Source organism: Panthera leo, chromosome C2, assembly GCF_018350215.1.
Source record: "Panthera leo isolate Ple1 chromosome C2, P.leo_Ple1_pat1.1, whole genome shotgun sequence".
Lineage (NCBI taxonomy): Eukaryota > Metazoa > Chordata > Mammalia > Carnivora > Felidae > Panthera > Panthera leo.
This window is the reverse complement of record NC_056687.1, coordinates 126,094,606-126,115,916: the sequence shown is the minus strand read 5'-3', so window position 1 is coordinate 126,115,916 and position 21,311 is coordinate 126,094,606. Positions and strand designations below refer to the sequence as shown.

At 36.7% G+C, this 21,311-nt stretch overlaps 1 protein-coding gene across 3 annotated transcripts in view; it reads right to left on the bottom strand.

Annotated features, from left to right (window-relative positions):
* STAG1 (stromal antigen 1) overlaps positions 1-21,311 on the bottom strand; it is a 402,324-nt gene that overhangs the window by 320,610 nt on the left and 60,403 nt on the right. The window contains exon 1 of one of the 3 annotated variants that reach the window (XM_042954673.1): positions 15,548-16,592. The exons of the other annotated variants lie outside the window; for them this stretch is intronic. The gene's annotated coding sequence lies outside the window, so the exon portion shown is untranslated. Of the gene's footprint in view, positions 1-15,547; positions 16,593-21,311 lie in introns of those variants that run through there. 3 annotated transcript variants of the gene reach the window in all.

Here is a 21,311-nt window from a genome sequence, read left to right as displayed (position 1 = left end):
ACTAGGAATGCAAAGTGGTGCAGCCACTCTGGAAAACAGTATGGAGGTTCCTCAAAAAATTAAAAATAGAACTACCCTCCAACCCAGCAAATGCCCTACTAGGTATTTATCCAAAGGATACAAAAATGCTGATTAGAAGGGGCACATGCACCCCAATATTTATAGCAGCACTATCAACAATAGCCAAAGTATGGAAAGAGCCCAAATGTCCATCAAATGATGAATGGATAAAGAAGTCGTATATATACACAATGGAATATTACTCCACCATCAAAAAGAATGAATTCTTCCATTTGCAACAACGTGGATGGAACTAGAGTGTATTATGCTAAATGAAGTAAGTCGGTAAGGAAAGACAAATGCTGTATGATTTCACTCATATGTAAAATTTATGAAACAAAACAGATGAACATAGGGGAAGGGAAGGAAAACCAAAAGTAAAATAAAAACAGAGGGGGAGGCAAACCATAAGAGACTCTTAACTGTGGAGAACAAACTGAGGGCTGCTGGAGGGAGGTGGGTGTAGAGATGGGCTGAATGGGTGACGGACATAAAGAAGGGCACTTGTGGGGCACCCGGGTGGCTCAGTTGGTTGAGCGTCCAACTTTGGCTCAGGTCATGATCTCATAGTTTGTGGGTTAGAGCCTGGAGCCTGCTTTGGATTCTGTGTTTCCCTCTTTCTCTGCCCCTCCCCCTCTCGCTCACGCGCGCGCGCACGCACTCTCTCTCTCTCTCTCAAAAATAAATGTAAAAAAAAAAAATTTTTTTTTTGAAAAGGAAGGGCACTTGTAACAGGCGCTGAGTGTTATATGTAAGTGATGAATCACTAAATTCTACACCTGAAACTAATATTACACTATATGTAAACTAACTTGAATTTAAATAAAATCTTGGAAGGGGGCACCTGGGTGGCTCAGTAGGTTAAGCATCCGCCTCTAGCTCAGTCAAGATCTCAAGGCTTCTGAGTTCAAGCCCCTCGTTCGAACCTGCTTCAGATTCTGTCTCAGTCTCCCTCTGCCTCTCTCCCTCCCGTGCATTGTCTCTCGCTCGCTCTCTCTAACAAACATTTAAAAAAAATAAAAATAAATAAAATCTTGGAAAAAAAGACTTTCTAAGGGAGTAATATTGGAGCTACAACTTAAAGAATGTACAAGTATAATGGCCAAGGTAAAAGGCTGGGGCATTTTTCTTGACAATGGAGGTATTTGTTTACTTAAATAATATGGCCATGTGGCAATGGTAGAGACAGCGGACAATTTAATAGGCCTAACTTTGAACTACGTGATTCTTTTTTTTATTTAAACTTTTTATGTTTTATTTTTGAGAGAGAGCACGCACAGGAGGGACAGAGAGAGAGAGAGAGGGAGACACAGAATCCGAAGCAGGCTCCAGGCTCCAAGCTGTCAGCCAGAGCCCGACGTGGGGCTCAAACTCACAAGCTGTGAGATCATGACCTGAGCTGAAGTCGGACGCTCTACCGACTGAGCCACCCAGGCGCCCCTAAACTACGTGATTCTTAACTCTTTCTTACCTTAAGAGAATCTTCTCAGATTTTGCACACCAAAATGTTAGACACTTAATTTTTATATTATGCTATTTCATTATGGATAATTAACATTTTTATAGCCCATGATCACACCATGAGATTTGGCTGATCACAAACCATGAGTTCCAAAGGACACTAATTTAGTCACTGCAAGCTAAGTCAAGATAATGTATTGTTATGATATTAAACTGTAGATTATAAATTGTAATATTTACTGATAAGTAAATAGTATGCTCACAACTAGGAGAAAATTAATTTGAGGAGAAAAAAAAACTTTTAAGGAGAGGTATTCCAATAGAAAGCTTCTCAGAATCCCAGGGACTATAAAATTGAGGGTGCAGAAGAAAAGTTAGGTGAAGTGTATGTATCAAAATCTCAGAACAATCATAACCATACGCTTTGATCACTACTCACAGGAGCACCGTGCCTGCCAGCTGCCCCAGGCAATCATCTTGATTAAATATACTCCAGGGACGACTCTGGTCAGATTCCTTTATTTCTCTAGCATTCCCCACTGCCAAGCTTACTACCATCAATGATAGTGATTCAGGGAGTTAGTGAAGATACAAAAACTATTGTACTAAGTACAAAATTCTAGGATACTGTCATTGTTGTAGCTTAATATAGTTTAACACGATGATCAAGTTAATGCAGGCTGATACATTTAATTACCAGTCTACTACAATCATCTGTATCAGTTCCTACACAAATGAAATATTTCAGTCATGTGCTTATATTAACCATTAGGTATTCCAGAGACTACAGCAAAACCTCTACTAACCAGAATCTGTAGATTGTAAATGATTCCATGTTATAAATGTCTAGGAAAACTGATGTTTTACATTAAGTCCCAAAACACTTTCGCATATTGAATGGCAAACCAAATTATATACTAAACTCTCCCTTGATTTCACTTCTCAGAGCTACAATGCTGTATATCTCCCCATCACCAAAAGGGTTTATAAGGGATATTCTTTTATGGGAAAAGCAAGGTTTTACTTAGGAAAATGTAGCGAAAAGGCTAAACATAAGGTAAGTTTTTTTGGTGCTAAAACTTACTACCTTTCTTCTCCAACGACCCCCTACCCACATGCTCAATAATATGTAAAATGTTAAGTTTTGTGGTCTTCCGCCCCAATTGCCTGTGCTCACGCCATTCCCCGCCTCCATATCAACTATACGACCACCACATTTCCCTTTTCTTCCATATTTCTGTATCTCTTGAACATTTCAAATGTTACATTAGCAGAATCAAGTGATAAATCACCAAGATTCCTAGAATTTTACAGACCATGGCATTCAGGGGACCTATTTACAAAATTGCCCTGTTTTATACTTATACATGACTATGTTCAGCTTTATGGGAACAAACAAGGTCTCAGACATTTTCATGTAGAAACATCTTAGTTATCTGGAACACAGATGAAAACTAGAACAAATACTATCCCACACTCTGAATTCTCTTGGTTACCCACTGTCTCTCCTAAATCATTATCATTCCCACCCTCCACAGGGATACCACCTTCTAATCTTATTCACCACTATCATCTACTCACTTCCTGACCACCTAGCACCGCTCTTCACATTTGTTGAAGATGTTCGCATGTGGGTCAGATTTCTGTCCTACCGTATGTCCTACCACCATGGGCAACATTTATCTAGAGCTCAAGTCTTGAGATTCCTGAACCTTATCAATTCCAAAGACCTTCACACAGCCTTTGGACTTCATTTATCAACTTTCACAGCCATACACTTTACCAATCTGACTCCATCTTCCAGTATTTACAGCTTTTTTGTGTCAGCTCAACTTCATACACACAGCCTAGCACTTACTCCTTACAGTTTACTTGTCCCTTTGTCATGTCCTTTCCTGAGTAAGCATATACATGAATGTTCCTCTAAACCACTTCCTCACAAACACATTTTGCCCCTGGGTTCTTCCATAGGACTTGTAATATAAAAGTCTAAGCCTAAAATAATCCCACACACTATCTTCTCTTAAACAACCAAGCAATTCTGTGGTGTTGGGAAAAGAACCACAGAGACATGAAAGTTTGTACTACTCTAAATTTTGATTTCTAATTTCAGGTGGAATCTTAATCCCACTAAAGCAATCTTTTTATTTGTCTATGATGGATTCCCTCTCCCATTCTCTTCAACAACTATTCCAAATTCTCACTCTTCTTAAGATCCTTTCCTATAGCCAACCTCCACCCTCCCTGAAGTTCATTTAAAAAAAAAAAAAAAAAAAAAGAGGTCAATTAGTATGAACTATCTGCTCAACTTTTTGCCTCTTCCTCACTTATTCTCTGTCCTTCAAATGTTATCACAGTAAATAAGATATCCTTCCTCTTGCTCCTGTTCCATCCCCCCATGTCAATATTGCATTCTCCACTCTTCCCCCAAGCCTACAAACCACTCAAGTGTCCCCATCACTTAAAACAACACTTAAAACTCCCTATCCTTCTTAAGTACCATACTCCTTGTTTTCCTTCCTAGAAAAGCAGCTTTTATTTTCTCATTCCCTCCCCTAGTTTAAAATTTTTATTTTACTTCTAATTCTCTGCCGAAACTATGTTTTCAAATCACTAGGAAATATTTTATGATGTTATAAAATGATTACTGATGCTTTTAATGTTTCTTGAAGTTACTATCTTTAATAGACACCAACTAAATTATTTACAGATGAAATGATACAATGTCAAGGATTTGCCTCAAATGAATAAAGAATCAAAAGTTTACACATGAAACAATACTGAGTTTATTAATGTTGAAGCTGGGTAATAGCTACAAAGTGATTCACTATACAATTCATCTACTTTTGCAAATGCTTGAAATTACCCTTAATAAAAAGCTCATAATAAAAAAAAGTACCCACATCATAGTATCCCTTTCAACTGGACCATGGTTTGTTTTTTTTTTAACTTGTAAGATATTTTTATTGAACTATAATTGATATACAATGTTATATTAGTTTCAAGTGTGCAGCATATTGACTCACCAATTTTATACATTATTCAGTGCTCACTACAATAAGTGCAGTCACCATAAAATGTTATTACAATATTGACTTTTCATCTCCGTAACTCATATATTTTATAACTGGAATTTTATGCCTCTTAATCCCCTTTACCTATTTCACTCATTTCCCCACCCACCTCCCTTCTAGCAACCGTAAGTTCTCTATATTTAAGAGTCTGTTTGTTCATAGACCATGGTTTTCAGCCACCACTGAAGTCACTAAGTCACCTAGGTTGGGAGACATGCCCCTCTTCCAACCTCCCAAAACATTCCCCAACTCCTGCCCTGCCAACAATAAACTGTTTAACCTATGGGATATGGACATGATGAATCCTTTAAGTATGTTAGGCAGTTAAAAAGGCTGTAAATGCAGGGGGCCTGGCTGGCTCAGTTGGTGGAGCATACCACTCTTATTCTTGGGGTAATGAGTTTGAGCCCCACACTGGATGCAGATATTACTTACAAAAAAAAAATGGGGGGGATGTTAATGCTAATTTTTAAAAGTATCTAAATGACCACAAAATATTTCAGATCTGATTTTACCATTGCCTCATATACACATTTTGTTAGCTGCAAAATTAAGACTTTTAACATGACATGCCATAAATTGAGCTGTTCTTCTCAAGAATACACCACCTCCCTTTCAAAAAAATAATAATTTAATAAATTAAATTTTAAAATTATGTTTTCCCTGGGTGCCTGGGTGGCTCACTCAGTTAAGCGTCGGACTCCTGATTTTGGCTCAGGTCATGATCTCACAGTTCATGGATTTGAGTCCCACATGGGGCTCCATGCTGACAGTATGGAGGCTGCATGGAATTCTCTCTCTGCCCTTCCTGGCCACATGCACACATGTGCACCCTCTCAAAATAAACAAACTTTAAAAAAATAAAATAAATTATATTTTTCCTTATAATTATTCATCTCATCATCTTGTCACACAAGCTGAAAATTCAGAAACCCTGAGATCAGGGTGAACTCCCGTGAATCTTGCCCATTTTACCAGTAAAATGTATCTTAAATCTATCCCTTCGTCTCTAATCCTATTCACACTGCGTTAATAAAGGCTCCCAGTGTCCCCATGAATATTTCAATAGTCTCCTAACTCTTGTTTCCCACAATTCAATCCTCCATCCTATACCCAGACTGGATTATTTGAAATACTAATTTAATCACACCAGATTCCTGTTTAAAAACATTCCAAATATCTATCATTTGTAGAATAAAATTCAAGTTCCTAAACACAGCAAGCAAAAATCTTAAGACTATGGCTCTTCCTAGCCTTAATTCCAACATTTCAAATTAACATTTTAATTTATGTCTCCGGTAATACCCAACTACTTGTAGTTCACTGTAAGCACCTGTTTCACACCTTCATGCCTTTGCTCATATTATTTTGTACCTGAAACATTCTATTCAACATTGTTTGTTAAATTGAAAGAGTCCAGTTAGAATTAATAAGGACTTCAGTAAGACAGCTAATATAGAAAAATGCATAAATTTCTATAGAAAGAAAATAAAAATAATAGAAAATAAAGATTCCAAAGTTCATAACAACACAAAACTTAAAAGTTATGTACAAACTAAACAAAACACACATAGGATAAATATGGAAAAAAAAGTCGGCTCTTTTGTAGTTCATTTTTAAAAGACCTTACTAATAGGGCACCTGGTTAAGCATCTGACTTCAGCTCGGGTTATGATCTCACAGTTTGTGGGCTCGAGCCCCACATTGGGCTCTGTGCTGACAGCTCAGAGCCTGGAGCCTGCTTTGGATTCTGTGTCTCCCTCTCTCTCCACCTCTTCCCTGCTCACACTCTCATTCTCTCTCAAAAAAATAACCATTAAAAAAAAAAGGACGTGACTAATGATTATCTCTGAATAGTAAAATTGGACATTTATTCCTTGCTTTTGCTTCTCTGTACTTACTGTAAATAAATATTACATGTAATAAGAATAAAATGTAAGATTTTTAAAAAAGATCTATCAAGACCTGAATGTAACTTGTTAGGAATACATTACTATATTACGTATACATACACTTACATATACACACCTCCCAGAGCCTAGCCAAATTGTGAAAGGCCTTCACTGGCAGTTCAGGAAACTTAAGACTTTTGTCCAATGAAGCTATATTTTATAAATATTAATTTCACGCAGGATATAGGAAAGACCAGAGGGATTAAAGCCTAGATACAAGAAAACCAATTATAAGGTAATTATAGTACTGGCAGGAGATGTGAAGAAACTCAACCATGGTGCTAGCAGCAGACAGAGAGAGACGTTCAAGAAACCATATGAAGGCCAAACTGGTAACTCTTAGCAGTAAACTGGATGAGATGGATCATAAAGTGCTACTGAAAGCAATTCATTTCAAATTTTACACATTAGAGAATGGTGGATGAACACAAAAGACAAATAAAGGAAGCTGAATAAAGAATTGAGGAAGGAAGCACTCTCCCAGGAGAAACAGTAAAGGTAATAGGCTCAGTTTTAGAAGTGAAAGTTAATAGTGGATCATTCAGTCAGAAATGTAAAAACAAAAATAATCTGGGTAGGAAGTCTAGATCCCTGTACACTTATCAAGCCTGAACTTCAGTGCCATATCACCAATGGCCCCTAAGGTACCTCCATAAAATCCTGAGCTCTCTGTAAACCAATGGGCAGACTGCAAGGGAACAAAGTGGATAAACAAGGTTATATTATCAATCTACCACTTCAGGAAAAAAAGTAAAACCTGAAGTGAGGTGGGTGATTTAGAACAAAGGGAAAAAAATTGGTAAGCATAGCCTTGTTTAACCAGGAAAATGTTACTGATAGAAGAAAGTTTTAAGAAATTAAGAATCTTCTTGTGCCTAAAAGCAATAAAAGATCTTACCAAGGATAAGATTAGACTTCATTAAAAATTATATTTCTGCACATAAAAACAAATAAGCAAGCTAAGGAAACAACCAACCACAAAAAACAGCCAATGTGCTAACATTTCAGTAAGTCTTAATTTATAAAAACACAGAAACAAACTAAAAAACTGATTCAAGACAAAAATACAGAGGAAACATGACCAAAGCACTTGTAGAAATATTAATATCACTAGTGCAATACAAAATATCATTTCATTATTGCTTTATTGTTATATCTTTGTTCAATAGTGAAGTTAAGCATTCTTTCCTCAAGAACACATCTTTGGTGGTAATAATAATGGCAAGGTAAAATGAGATTGATACCCTTACATTTTTGGTGTTACTTGATGTTAAGAAATTTTAAACTCTTTCCATAAAGCTGGGAACACGACAAGTATACCCACTATCACTGCTACCATTTAATAGCAAAGGTCTTTGACAGTACTATAAGAGAAAACGAGATGGAGGGGACACCTAGGTGGCTCAGTCAGTTATGCGTCCCACTCTTGACTTTGGCAGAAGTCATGATCTCAAGGTTCCTGGGATCAAGCCCCGAGACGGACTCTGCACAGACTGTGCCAAATTGCTCTCTCTCCCCCTCTCTCTGCCCCTCCTCCACTCACGTGTGTGCTCACTCTCTCAAAATAAAGATTTAAAAAAAAAAAAAAAGGCGATGGGGCGCCTGGGTGGCTCAGTTGGTTAAGAATCTGACTGCAGCTCAGGTCATAGTTCCACGGTTCGTGAGTTTGAGCCCCACACTCGGTTCTGTGCTGACAGCTTGAGTTGGCTTCAGATTCTGAACCTAGAGTTGGCTTCAGATTCTGTGTCTCCCTCTCTCTCTGCCCCTCCCCTGCTCACGCTCCCTCTCTCAAAAATAAATAAACATTATGGCACAAAAACAGACACTCAGATCAATGGAACAGAAGAGAGAACCTAGAAATGGACCCACAAACATATGGCCAACTAATCTTTGACAAAGCAGGAAAGAATACCCAATGGAATAAAGACAGTCTCTTCAGCAAATGATGCTGGGAAAACTGGACACTGACATGCAGAAGAATGAACCTGGACCACTTTTTTTACACCATGCACAAAAATAAACTCAAAATGGATGAAAGACCTAAATGTTAAGACAGGAAGCCATCAAAATCCTCAAGGAGAAAGCAGGCAAAAACCTCTTTGATCTTGGCCACAGCAACTTCTTACTCAACACGTCTCCAGAGGCAAGGGAAACAAAAGCGAAAATGAACTATTGGGACCTCATCAAAATAAAAACCTTCTGCACAGCGAAGGAAACAATCAGCAAAACTAAAAGGCAACCAACGGAATGGGAGAAGATATTTGCAAATGACATATCAGATCCAAAATCTATAAAGAATTTATCAAACTCAACAACCCAAAAAACAAATAATCCAGTGAAGAAATGGGCAAAAGACATGAATAGACACTTCTCCAAAGAAGACATCCAGATGGCCAACCGACACATGAAAAAATGCTCAACATCACTCATCATCAGGGAAATACAAATCAAAACCACAATGAGATACCACCTCACACCTGTCAGAATGGCTAACATTAACAACTCAGGCAACAACAGATGTTGGCGAGGATGTGGAGAAAGGGGATCTCTTTTGCACTGCTGGTGGGAATCCAAACTGGTGCAGCCACTCTAGAAAACAGTATGGAGGTTCCTCAAAAAACTAAAAATAGAACTACCTTACAACCCAGCAACTGCACTACTAGGCATTTATGCAAGGGATACAGGTATGCTGTTTCAAAGGGACACATGCACCCCAATGTTTATAGCAGCATTATCGACAATAGCCAAAGTATGGAAAGACCCCAAATGTCCATCGATGAATGAATGGATAAAGAAGATATGGTACTTATGTACATATATAATGGAGTATTACTCGGCAATCATAAAGAATGAAATCTTGCCATTCCCAACCACATGGATGGAACTAGAGGGTATTATGCTAAGTGAAATCAGTCAGTCGGAGAAAGATAAATATCATATGACTTCACTCATATGAGGACTTTAAGACACAGAACACAGGAACACAAGGGAAGGGAAGCAAAAATAATATGAAAACAGGGAGGGGGACAAAACATAAGAGACTCTTAAATATGGAGAACAAACAGAGGGTTACTGGAGGGGTTGTAGGAGGGGGAGGATGAGCTAAACAGGTAAGGGGCATTAAGGAATCTACTCCTGAAATCATTGCTGCACTATATGCTAACTAATTTGGATGTAAATTAAAAAAAAAAAAAAAAAAAAAAAGAAATTAAAAAAAATCTAAAGAATGAAAAGTAGAAACATTTGTTAGAAACTAAATTCCATCTTTTTATTAGTGTATTTTAAAATATATATTCTATTGCATATATTAAATAAATTATATTAACAATGTTATATTAACTATATTAAACTAAATACATTATATTAAATATAGTGAATACATATAATGTAATAATATGGAATAAAATATTGAAATATAATACATAATGAAAAAGAAAAATAAACAAACATTAAAACAAAAAGATGAAGGAGAGAAAGGAAAGAAAAATGAGAAATTAGGAGAGCAGAGCATCTACATAGAAAACTTATCCCAATCTACAGATGAGAAAAAATTCAGCTGGATTGCCAGATACAAGGTAACAGAAAAATCTGTAACATTTCCCTCAAAAAGCAATAGCCAATTAGAAAATAAAAATAAACACCATTCACAACATCATATCTAAACAGAGTTTCTTAACCTCAGCATTATTACATACTGAGCTGATAACTGGGGTCTAGCCTGTGCTCTATAGGATGTTTAGCAGTATCCCTGGCTTCTACCCAATAGATGCAGTAGCATCTCCCAAGCTGTGACAACCAAAAATATCTCCAGATAATATAAAATCTAAAATATCAAATTCTGTGCCCCCACAAACAAAATTAAGAGCTAGTGATCAAGAACAATAAGTACCATGGGGGCATATGGATGGCTCAGTCAGTTAAGCATCTGATTCTTGATTTTTGGCTCAGTTCAACCATGATAGGATCAAGCCCGGCATCAGCACAGAGCCTCCTTGGGATTCTCTGTCTCCCTCCCTTTGTGCCCCTACCATGTGCCACGTGCATACTAGCTCTCTCAAAATAAAACTTAAAAGAAAAAAAAAAAAGAATAAGTATCATGAAGAAACAAAAGACAATCTAATTTCATTAAAATACATAGAAAGTTTTGATCACTGGAGAGCTATTCCATGCACTTGGATAGGGCAAATTATGATGTGATTTCTCCCTCAAATGTATCAATTCAATGCAATTCCATTCTAAATCTCAGCTGGATTTTTTAAACTTTGGTAGCATTTACTGTGTGCCCAGCCACTATTCTAACATTATACATGTATTCACAAAGGCATAAAACTTCCCTAAGTTCATTTTACAAATCACAAAACTGAAGCAACCCTATACAAAGTGCAGGGTCACCCAATTACTAAACAACAGAGCCAGGATTCAACTCCAAACTGACTGGATCCAGAGTATATGCTCTTAACCACTTCACTATTCTACTTGGCAAAAACACTGCAATGATACCAACCTGGAAAGACTGAAGAGAAGTTACTAGAAAACAATTACACTTCTGCAACCTGGAGGTAAGTAGCTAGATTAAAAAAAATTATGCCTACCTTTCCTACTAATTTTGATAGGACTCACCACACTGGTATTGGGATTTATCTATACTAGAAATATAGGAATCCTCATATACCCCTACTGCAAGTAAAGACTGGTACAATTACTCAGAGGAGAAATCTGGCAGTATTTAGTGAAACTGGGTATGTATACATCTAATCCAGTTGAATAATACATATCCATAAGGGGATTATGTATAAAGATGCTCTTTTTTAGAAATGTCTGCAATAGCAGAGAGCTGGAGGAATCACAGTGTTCATCACCACACTGGGGTAATGGAAACATGGCAGATGCACACTATGGAATACTAATGCACACTATGGAAGCCATTAGAGTGAATGAAACAAGACAGGCAAAGTGCAACATGAATAGTACTTTAAAACACAATGTTGCGTGGGGTGGGGGGAGAGTAAATAATAAAAGGATGCCAATTCTACTCTATGTTTGAAATTGAAAAAGCCCACACAACATGTTTTATAAGAATGTGTACCAATAAACGTATGTATGTATGTATGTATACAGAACACACATATATATGTACATTATATATATATATACATATACACACACACACACACACACACACACACACACACACCTCAAGCATATTAAATGAATGCCTATGAGAAGAGAAGAAAAAGAGCGGATAATGCAGATAAAAGGAAATAAAATGAAATCAACCCCTTGAACTAGTCAAGAATTACCATGTGTTATGAACAGAGAACAAAATTGATTCAACCCTCTGCAATTGAGGTCCACCAAGTACATTTTTTAAATTTCCAAATCAAAAATATTAAAAGTTCTTCTAAAAAGCAACTGATACATATTGAAACGTTTGTAATTCAATAATCTTTGATTCTGTGATTCCTATTCTATCATTCTATGCTAAAATAAAAAGAAAAGTAAACATATTTACTTGGAGAAAAGGGGTTTATCTGTTATGAACTAGCAAAACAAAACAAAACACCTGGAAGAACCTAAGCGCTACAAATGGAGAGCATTTACTTGTGAAATATTTTTATGTATCATTAAAAATATTTCTAGAAAGTTAAACATGAAGTGTTTATGATATATTACAGAAGGAAAATACACAAAGGATGGTCTCCACTATATGTTTTATATACATTTGTGCACAGAAAGACTGAAAAGGAAATGCACTAAAATGTTGACAGTGGCTACCTATGAGTTACAGATTTATACGTGACTTCATTTACTTTTCCTTATATTTCCTGATAAAATATAAATCCTATCAATAATTATATTAGGTAACAGCATAATCCACTACTACCAGAAGTGCTAAGGCAGACCTGGACCTATAGTCACCAGGCATTTAAAAACAAAATGATTTTTGGGTGCCTGGGTGGCTCAGTCGGTTAAGCATCTGACTTCGGCTCAGGTCATGATCTCAGGGTTCATGAGTTCGAGTGCCGCGTCAGGCTCTGCGCTCACAATTCAGAGCCTGGAGCCTGCTTCGGATTCTGTATCTCCCTCTCTCTCTGCCCCTCCCCCACTCATGCTCTGTCTCTCTCCGTCTCTCAAAAATAAATAAATGTTAAAAAAAATTTTTTTAATTATTTTTTAAAATATTTCCAGAGGTCATAGTGATGATGAACTTACAGATTTTGGGGTTTAAGTGTTTACTGAACCTCTAAAGTGTTTTATCAAAACTCTATACTTATATGTAGTCTATTATGAAAAGTGTTTCTTTAATATCCCAAAGTATTTCCTTAATAAAGGAAATAATAAACTAAAGGTAATTTAGGGTCTGAATAAGTGCTGATTAATTTTTTAATCACCAGGTTTTTTTGCTAGCAAAATTAGAAAATCTAATCTAATCCATACCAACAGTTATAATTTATTTAATGTATCAATGTCAACACTACCACCATAATCAATTTTTAAAAACCCTAATATAAAATAGAAACAGCAGATACTTAAAATAAGCTACATGTCCTAGTCCTATTTCCTATACTTGCTGAACTAGCCAGTTGACACGGGTTTTACAAAGTAAAAGTACTCTAAAATGATGTTAACTTAGTATTTTAATGCATTTAATCTAAATTTTAAATTACACAATGTAGTTTAATTACACTTGATATTATGTAACTGCCAAAATTGGTAAAACTGTCTTCATTCTAGCACCATAGTTACAAAGGAGGTGGGTGGTAGGTAGATATTGATGAAAACTCCATCATTTAACAAGACAGGTATTACTGTGTCATTTGCGTGACTCTATTAATTTTACTATGGCAGTTCTCAATTAGACTTCTTTCTACTTACTTTATAGGCCTCAAAACCCCAAAGTACATACCACCACTTGCCTTTTCACACCATTCACATACCCCTAAGAGAGGCAGGTTCATAAGACTACCTTAAGAATTCAAGTCAGATCAGACTCTAACTCATATGACCAGAGTAAATTTAGACATGATTCCTGATACTACCATTCTTTCTGACCCAGCACAATTAACAACCTTCTCATGACTCAAGCTAATTAACGCCTCTGAGGTAGGTGCTACAAAGGGTAGAATACAAAATGTAACTGATAGCTGTGAAGAGTGTTTCTTTAAACAATGGTAAAATGAAAAAAGGGGACAGGAGAAGCTTTCAACATTCTTCAAAGGGTTTGGAAAATTGTTTTTTTCCAAAAATTCGTCCTGTCTCACCTTCGTTATTCATAAAACTACTTCCAGTACAATTATATAACAGTAATACAAGTGTTAAATTTTCATGCGCTGTTCAGTTAAACTTCAAGAGGTTTAAGAGGATTCCTTCAAAACCCTCTTTCATTTGCTCAATTCTCTTCTCAAGCATATTAGACTCCATTAACAGCCAATCATGTAAGCTGAGCTGCAAGTGACCCGAGAGTTGCCATAGCAACAGCTGCTTTCCGAAATACGTGTCATGCATTTTAAAAGCTCTCACAGAGAGGATACCACATCTATCAATTAACAACTAAAGCTCAACATAGCATATTACCCAAATGAAACAAAAAACTCAACTACCTTAACAGAGCAACTACTTCATTGCAAAAGGGATACTTGATATTCTTGAACCAAATGCTACTGTAGGTATAAATTTCAAAATCAAGCCTATAATTAATAACACAGAACGAATGAATACCATGCTTAGTAATGTACAAAACTGATAAAGAATGATCAGAACTACATTCAGCAATGGATCATCAAGAGTAACAAATGAACGAACATGTGCTCTAATAAACTGCCAAATTTTCATGCAATTTTACTAATGAAAGTGTTGGCCTTAAATGTGGTAGACCAAAACGTTTTTCAACATCCATATGGCGTGTGTGTGCATGCATGTATGTCACATGCATGTATTAGATGCAAAAGAAATATCTACCGTTTTCCAGAAAAATCATTCTTTTAGCAATCTTCTTCAGAGTATCCCGGGGAAATTCCCTCTCATAAAGAGATGGCACAGTTAGCCAGAGTTAACCAGCAAAGTCATTTAAACAGTGTGCAATTCTGTAATAAAAAAACCTTCCAAAAAAACTTGTCTCTGCAAAGTAACTTCAAAGTTGATACTAAATGAACGTCCATAATTTAAGGGAAAAATAGTAAACAAAACTTAGATTTACTGAGAAATCTATTTCCAAAACTATACTCAAACATCTAATTTATGTAAGTAAACAGAATAAAAAGTATTACTCAAAGTGTTATGTAGTTAGGAAAAAAATTGCTACGAATAGGATTATTAGATAAAACATACCAGAATGTCTAATAACTTCACTCTAATACTCAAAAACTGGAGAGGAAATATTCTGAGTAATAAACTCTACAAAGAAACTATAAACTATAAAATGATATAAGGTTCTGTTTCTTACATATTTTAAACTTTAAATTTTGTACAATTTCAAAGGAAGGATTTTAAAAACTGAGTACTAACTGGCTAGCTGTTGAAAGAAATAGCAACAAGTTACCTTAGCAATGACTAGGTGTGGCTCCTAAGACCCTCCAGGAACAACCTTAGGCCCAATGACTGAAGTACTGCTGTTTTAATGTAGTATTTACTAACCTAGATAATTCCTTTGTCCTAAATGCTATTCCATCTTTAAAGAATGGAAACAGTACATTTCTCTTTTCAATATAAAAATCTCACCCTTTATTTCAACCCTGCATTCCTAATGCTTACACAAACTCTGAACAAGAGACCAAACCCTAAATTCAAAATCCTAGGAAAATATTAACACTACTAACAACTAAGTACATCTAAGCAATTTTGTATGTGTTAATTCATGGGATATTCACAATATCCCTTATTATCTCCACTTTACAGATAGTCAAACTGAGGCACAGAAAACTTAAGTAACTTACCCAAGGACATATAGCTAGTATGTTGTAGGATCAATATTCTAACCCACTCTGTTTCTATATCCCTTACCTTTATTATCCATGTAGCCCATGTAAGTGAATATGGTTGGCAATCTCCAACCCTTCATCCTAACAAACTGATGTTTCTCTAGTCACATTTCACCTTTCTTTCCTTGATTCAGCTCATTCTTAGTTATGCCAATATCCCACCTAAAAATTCCAGCAAAACAAAAATGAATTAGGCTTTTTTTAATGAAAATGAAGTAGGCTGAAAACAAAGGAACAACTGGCTCAACTATGAAGCCTAGATAAAAGGCATTCAAGAAGATAAAATATATGTTATTTTCTTTTTAAGAAAGAGAATATATATGTGTGGATGAGTATGGTTATGATGATGATATAAACAAATAACATTAAATTCTTACTACATGACACGCACTGTCCTAAGAGCTTTGTTCACATGCCTTAACATTTAATTCTCACAACAATTCTATGAAGTAGATACTGTTATCCTTGCTTTAGAGTAAGAAAACAGGTACAGCAAATTAGGTAATTTGCCTAAAGGCAAAGAGCTAATAAGTGGCAAAACTGGAATTCAAAAACCTCTGACACTTCACCAGAAACAGCCTCACTTAACCATGACCCAACAAATTATTACTAATGAAAAGGGGAATTAAAGATTTTACAGGTCACACAAGTATATATGTCACATGGGTAGTCAACATATTAAAATCATTCCTAAAAATAATCATGGCTATGCATGCAGTTTAGCAATAATGAGCTTTCAGAAAAACTGGATAACACCAAAATATAGAACACATGCAAACTGTTAAATAAACTACAGGACTTCCAATTCAAGATGGCAGACTGAGCTGAGCACACAAAATGTGTCTTTTCTCCCACTCCTGGTTTTCAGATAGACAGGAAGTTGTTTTGTTCTATTTTTAAACAAACTCAAAGAAAATAAATCAAATTATAAATGTATGGGAGAAAAAGCATTCTGTCAACAGGTCAAAAATTCTGGGTAACACCTTGAAAATACAGAACAAATGAGATCAGATTAAGAAAAAGTGAGCAGGGCACCTGGGTGGCTCAGTCAGTTAAGCAGCCCACTCTTGATTTTGGCTCAGGTCATGATCTCAGGGTTTACGAATTGGAGCCCCACATAGGGTTCTATGCTGACAGTGCCAAGCCTGCTTGGGACTCTCTCTCTCTGCCCCTCCCCCCCGCTAGCACTCTCTCTCAGAAAGAGAAAGAAAGAGTGGAAGAGTGGAAGAGTGGAAGAAAAGGAGGGGATGGTGGGGAGGGGCGGGGAGAGGAGAGGAGAGGTTAAAATATAACCAGCAAGAGGTAGGGGTGGGATTTCATCAAGGATATAACTAAATAAATCAGTAATTAAAGAACTGCATTCCAAATGATTTAGTCAACTTGGCCTCTCCTCTCCCTGCTTAAAGAGAAAGAGCTGAGAGCAACAGCTATCAGCCTCAGGATTAAGTCCAAGTAAAGTGTTCTTCAAACTACAGGTGCAAAATAATTTTGGTGGGTTACAAGTAGCAATTTTTAATGATCTAAAATAGAACAGAAAATACAGGCGTGCCCGGGGTAGCTCAGTCGGTTGGGCAGCCAGCCTCAGCTCAGGTCATGATCTAGAGGTTCCAGTTCGGAGCCCGGAGCCTGGAGCCTGCTTAGGATTCTGTGTCTCCCTCCTTCTCTGCCCCTCCCGCATGCGCGCGCGCGCTCTCTCTCAAAAAAATAAACATTAAAAAAAAGTGTTTTAAATGTGAGAAAATACAGAAAATACAATGTGAGGTATGTACAGTTTCATAAAACTTTTGCTCAGTTATGTATTTATAAATTTGTAAATACATGTGTATACTGTTACAGTATAAAACATTTTATACTATGGATCACAAAAAAAGAAAACTAATTCTTTAAATACAGTGTGCACTTCAGTGGAGGGCTCCTAGGGTGGATGTTGAGGCCTGAAAGAAAAGCAGAGCAGCACTTGAGCCACTAAAGCACTCCATTCTCCCAAATAAGCTATGATTAGTTTGACAATTGTAGGTACATAACAGTCTGCCTCCTCCTCAATCATGTAAGTACCATTTTTCCACATTTCTTTCCATTATTGACCTTCAAGGAGTTTTTTTTTTTTAGATATTTACCCCCAACCATACCCTCCAAGAAATTTTAGTACCACAGATGTACTGCATGTTTGTATACTGTATGTGTATCTGTGGCTTATCCATAAAAAAATTTTTTTACTCTCCCAATTGATATGATATCCCTTTGAGAATGCATGTCTTAGAATAAATAAAGAAGCCTACTACATGCCACAGTCTATAGACAAACACATGAATGAAAAAACCTGCAGCAGAGAAACTCGCTCCAGTTACGCTAAACTGACCAACTTAACCTTTCTTTCATGAGTATGCACAGACAACCAAGATTTAGCAAATCTGAGGAAAAAAAGATGGAAAACCTACAAAAGTAACCAGAGAGGGTAAGCCCAGAAGGTAAAGCTGCAAAATACACAAAGATTTATTCCCAGGCCTTGAAATCTAGTGGTGTTTCCTAGCTGGCTTTTGAAATTACTAAAGACTTGACTCCTATTTTCTATTTTCTCCCTTTTTGAACTAAACTGTCTATAACTGTCATCCTAAAGCTGTACCACCATCGTATTTTTGGATGAAATTATTTGTTTCTTTAGTTTCACAGGTAGGTCCACAAAGTTTCCTTCATATCTGATTTAGATGCAAGATTTGGGACTTAGGAGCTGATGAGATTTAGCTGACATTTTAAACTTTGAATTGATACTGTAATAGGATGAGACCCTTGGGGACCGTGGGATGAGGTGAATGTGTTTTTTATGAGATGGATATGGATCACAGAGGCCTAAAGGAGCATCACGGTTAGGCAACATTCTGGCCCCACCGTTATCTTTACTCTCTGCTGTTACTCCTGTGTATGTCTCACTACACAGCAAAAGAGTTAGGAACTTAAAAATAGGGAGATTATCAGAGATTACACAAGTAAACCTAAATGTACTCACATGAGCCCTTTTTTAAAAGTAAAAGAGGAAGGCAGAAGATCAAAGATCAGCAGAAGCAGCAGGAGAAATTTGAAGCTCAAGAGGAACTCAATCCTGCATTGTTGCTTCTCAGCTGAAGGGGACCATAAACCAAGGAATGTGAGTGGACTCTAGAAGCTGAGAATGACTCCCCTCCTCATGTCAACAGTCAAAAAAGAAACAGGAGTTCAGCCCTACAACTTCTTAGACATCAATTCTGCCAACAATCTAAATGATCAAGAAACAGTTTCTCTCCAAAAGATTCCAAAAAGGAACCACTCCTACCAACAGATTTGGCCCTTGTGTGAGACTTTACAGATACTCAACCTGACCCACTGAATTTCTCAAATATGAATACTATGAGTTGTTACATTGTTGTAATTTGTTACAATGGCAATAGAAAACTAATATAAGAACTGTTATGCCAATTTTGCAATTCAGAGAGCTTAACTTGTTCAAGATCACATAACCAGTAACTGCTGAAGCTGGGATTCAACCCCAAGTAGTATGGCTCATGTTCTTAACCATTAAAGAAGACAACATGAACAAAAGGAACAGACATAGTTGATCATCTAGAATAAAATTTGAAGATTTTCCTTGACAGAGCTAATGGAATTACATTCCTCCCTTATATTTCAATCAAATCAGCTGGTTCAGGACTAAATTATATTTAACTAATTATAATATGGTAAATGCTATTACTGATCTTCAATCTTTAAGATCAATTTATAGTCAAAGCAAAGTCCAAATTATAGATACAGTTAAGTGAAAACAAAGCCTTGACAAGGTAAAAATAACATCACTAGTTAAAAATTAAAAGATGGGGAGGAAAGTAAAAGAAATTTTAAATACACTAATTCCCTTATATTTCAGAAGAGTTAAGTAATAGTACCTAAAGTTGATAAATCAGGAAATCATTATATTAGTGAGAATATGACATAGGTATAAAAATAAGGATTGCAGGGGGAGGCGCCTGGGTGGCTCAGTCAGTTAAGCATCAGACTTTGGCTCAGGTCATGATCTCACGGTTCTGGAGTTCAAGCCAGCTGTGCTGACAGCTCATTGCCTGGAGCCTGTTTTGGAGTCTGTCTCCCTCTCTCTCTGTCCCTCCTGCCACCTCCCAAAAATAAATAAACAGAAAAAAAAATTTTTAATGAGGGTTGGGAGGAGGGAGGGTATTTTAATTTTAATTTTGAACATTTCTCTGCTTTTTTAAAACCATGAACACTATTATCTACAACTCTTAAAAATACTTATTTAAGGGGCACCTGGGAGTCCCACATTGGGTAAGCATGAACCCTGCTTCTCTCTCTCTCTCTCTCTCTCTCTCTCTCTGTCTCTGCCCCATATGGGATTCTCTCTCTCTCTTCCGCTCTCTTTCTGCCTTTTGCTCACTTGCACCCTCTCTCTCAAATATATGTATACCTGTACATATATACGTATATTTATTAAAAACACACACACACACACACACACCTGAATGCGTGTCATATTAAGTTGTCTGGTGAGATGAACCAAGATGGAGTTAGAAATTAAGAAATTCATTGGTAGAAATGCCTACGAAGAATGAAAGGGAGAAGGAAAAGTTGAGCAAGCAGAGAAAGCCTTCTGGCTGTGATGCAGGTCTGATGACTATGTTAAGTCTCAGGTCCCTGCAGCTCCTCTGCCAGCCCAATAAGCAACTCAGATGCAAAGACTGACCATAAAGTCCCAAGTTCAGATGAAATGGCTACACCCTCAGTTTGTTATGCTCAGTTACTGGCAAGGAGCTGCCCAGGTAGAATGTGGCCATGGCTCACTGCCGCAACAAATCCCAAAAGTCTCTGTAGCTGGAGTCTGTCAGCTAACAACATTACTCCAGGCAGGTTTCTTTCAAGAACACAGCTAAACAGAACACCTACAAGACCATCACAGATGCCATATAAGGAAATACTCTGCAGCCATTAAAAATATTTAGCAAGGCGCACATGGGTGGCTCGGCTCAGTTGGTTAAGTGACCAACACTTGATTTCAGCTGAGGTCATGATCTTACGGTTCCTGAGTTTGAACCCGTCGGACTCGCGTGGACATCGTGGAGTCTGATGGGGATTCTTTCCCTCTCCCCCTCTCTCTCTGCCCCTCCCTCATTTGCGTGCATGTGTGCATTGCACATGCACTCTCTCTAAATAAATAAATAAACAAAAAATATTTAGTAGAGATTTTCAACTATGCATCCTATACGAAGGCATAGAGTTCTTCAAAGGTACCTCTAAGACAGACTGTCTGGGCTAGTGAAGAAAGCCAAACACTGAAGCTTTGAATTTCCATCCTACCTTCAACCAGAGCAACTCCACATTTATCTGTTTTATTTACCATATTTCTCCCTAAGATGTGTTTGAACTAAGAACGGCAATGCTAAAAGGAATCCAAAAATCATCTGTCACAAAAAGTAACTTTTAAATGAAAAAAGTAATAAACATATTTAGAATTAACTTTTGTGTTTGTGTATAAGCCTGATCCTGCAACACATATAAAGATTGGAAGGATAAACATCAAAATGTTTTAACAGTGGTTGGTAAGAGTATAACTTTTTTTCTTTTTGCTACTTATATTTTCTAGACTGTTTACAATTCATATTATGAGATTTTGGTAAATAGGAAAAATAAATTCTTTCAAAATTTTATATTAATTAAAAGGTCCTGAACTAACAAACTGATTCTTCTCAAAACTTCAGAGCCATATTACTACATAAAATTATTTAGTTTCTTATTAACAAGAAAAAAAT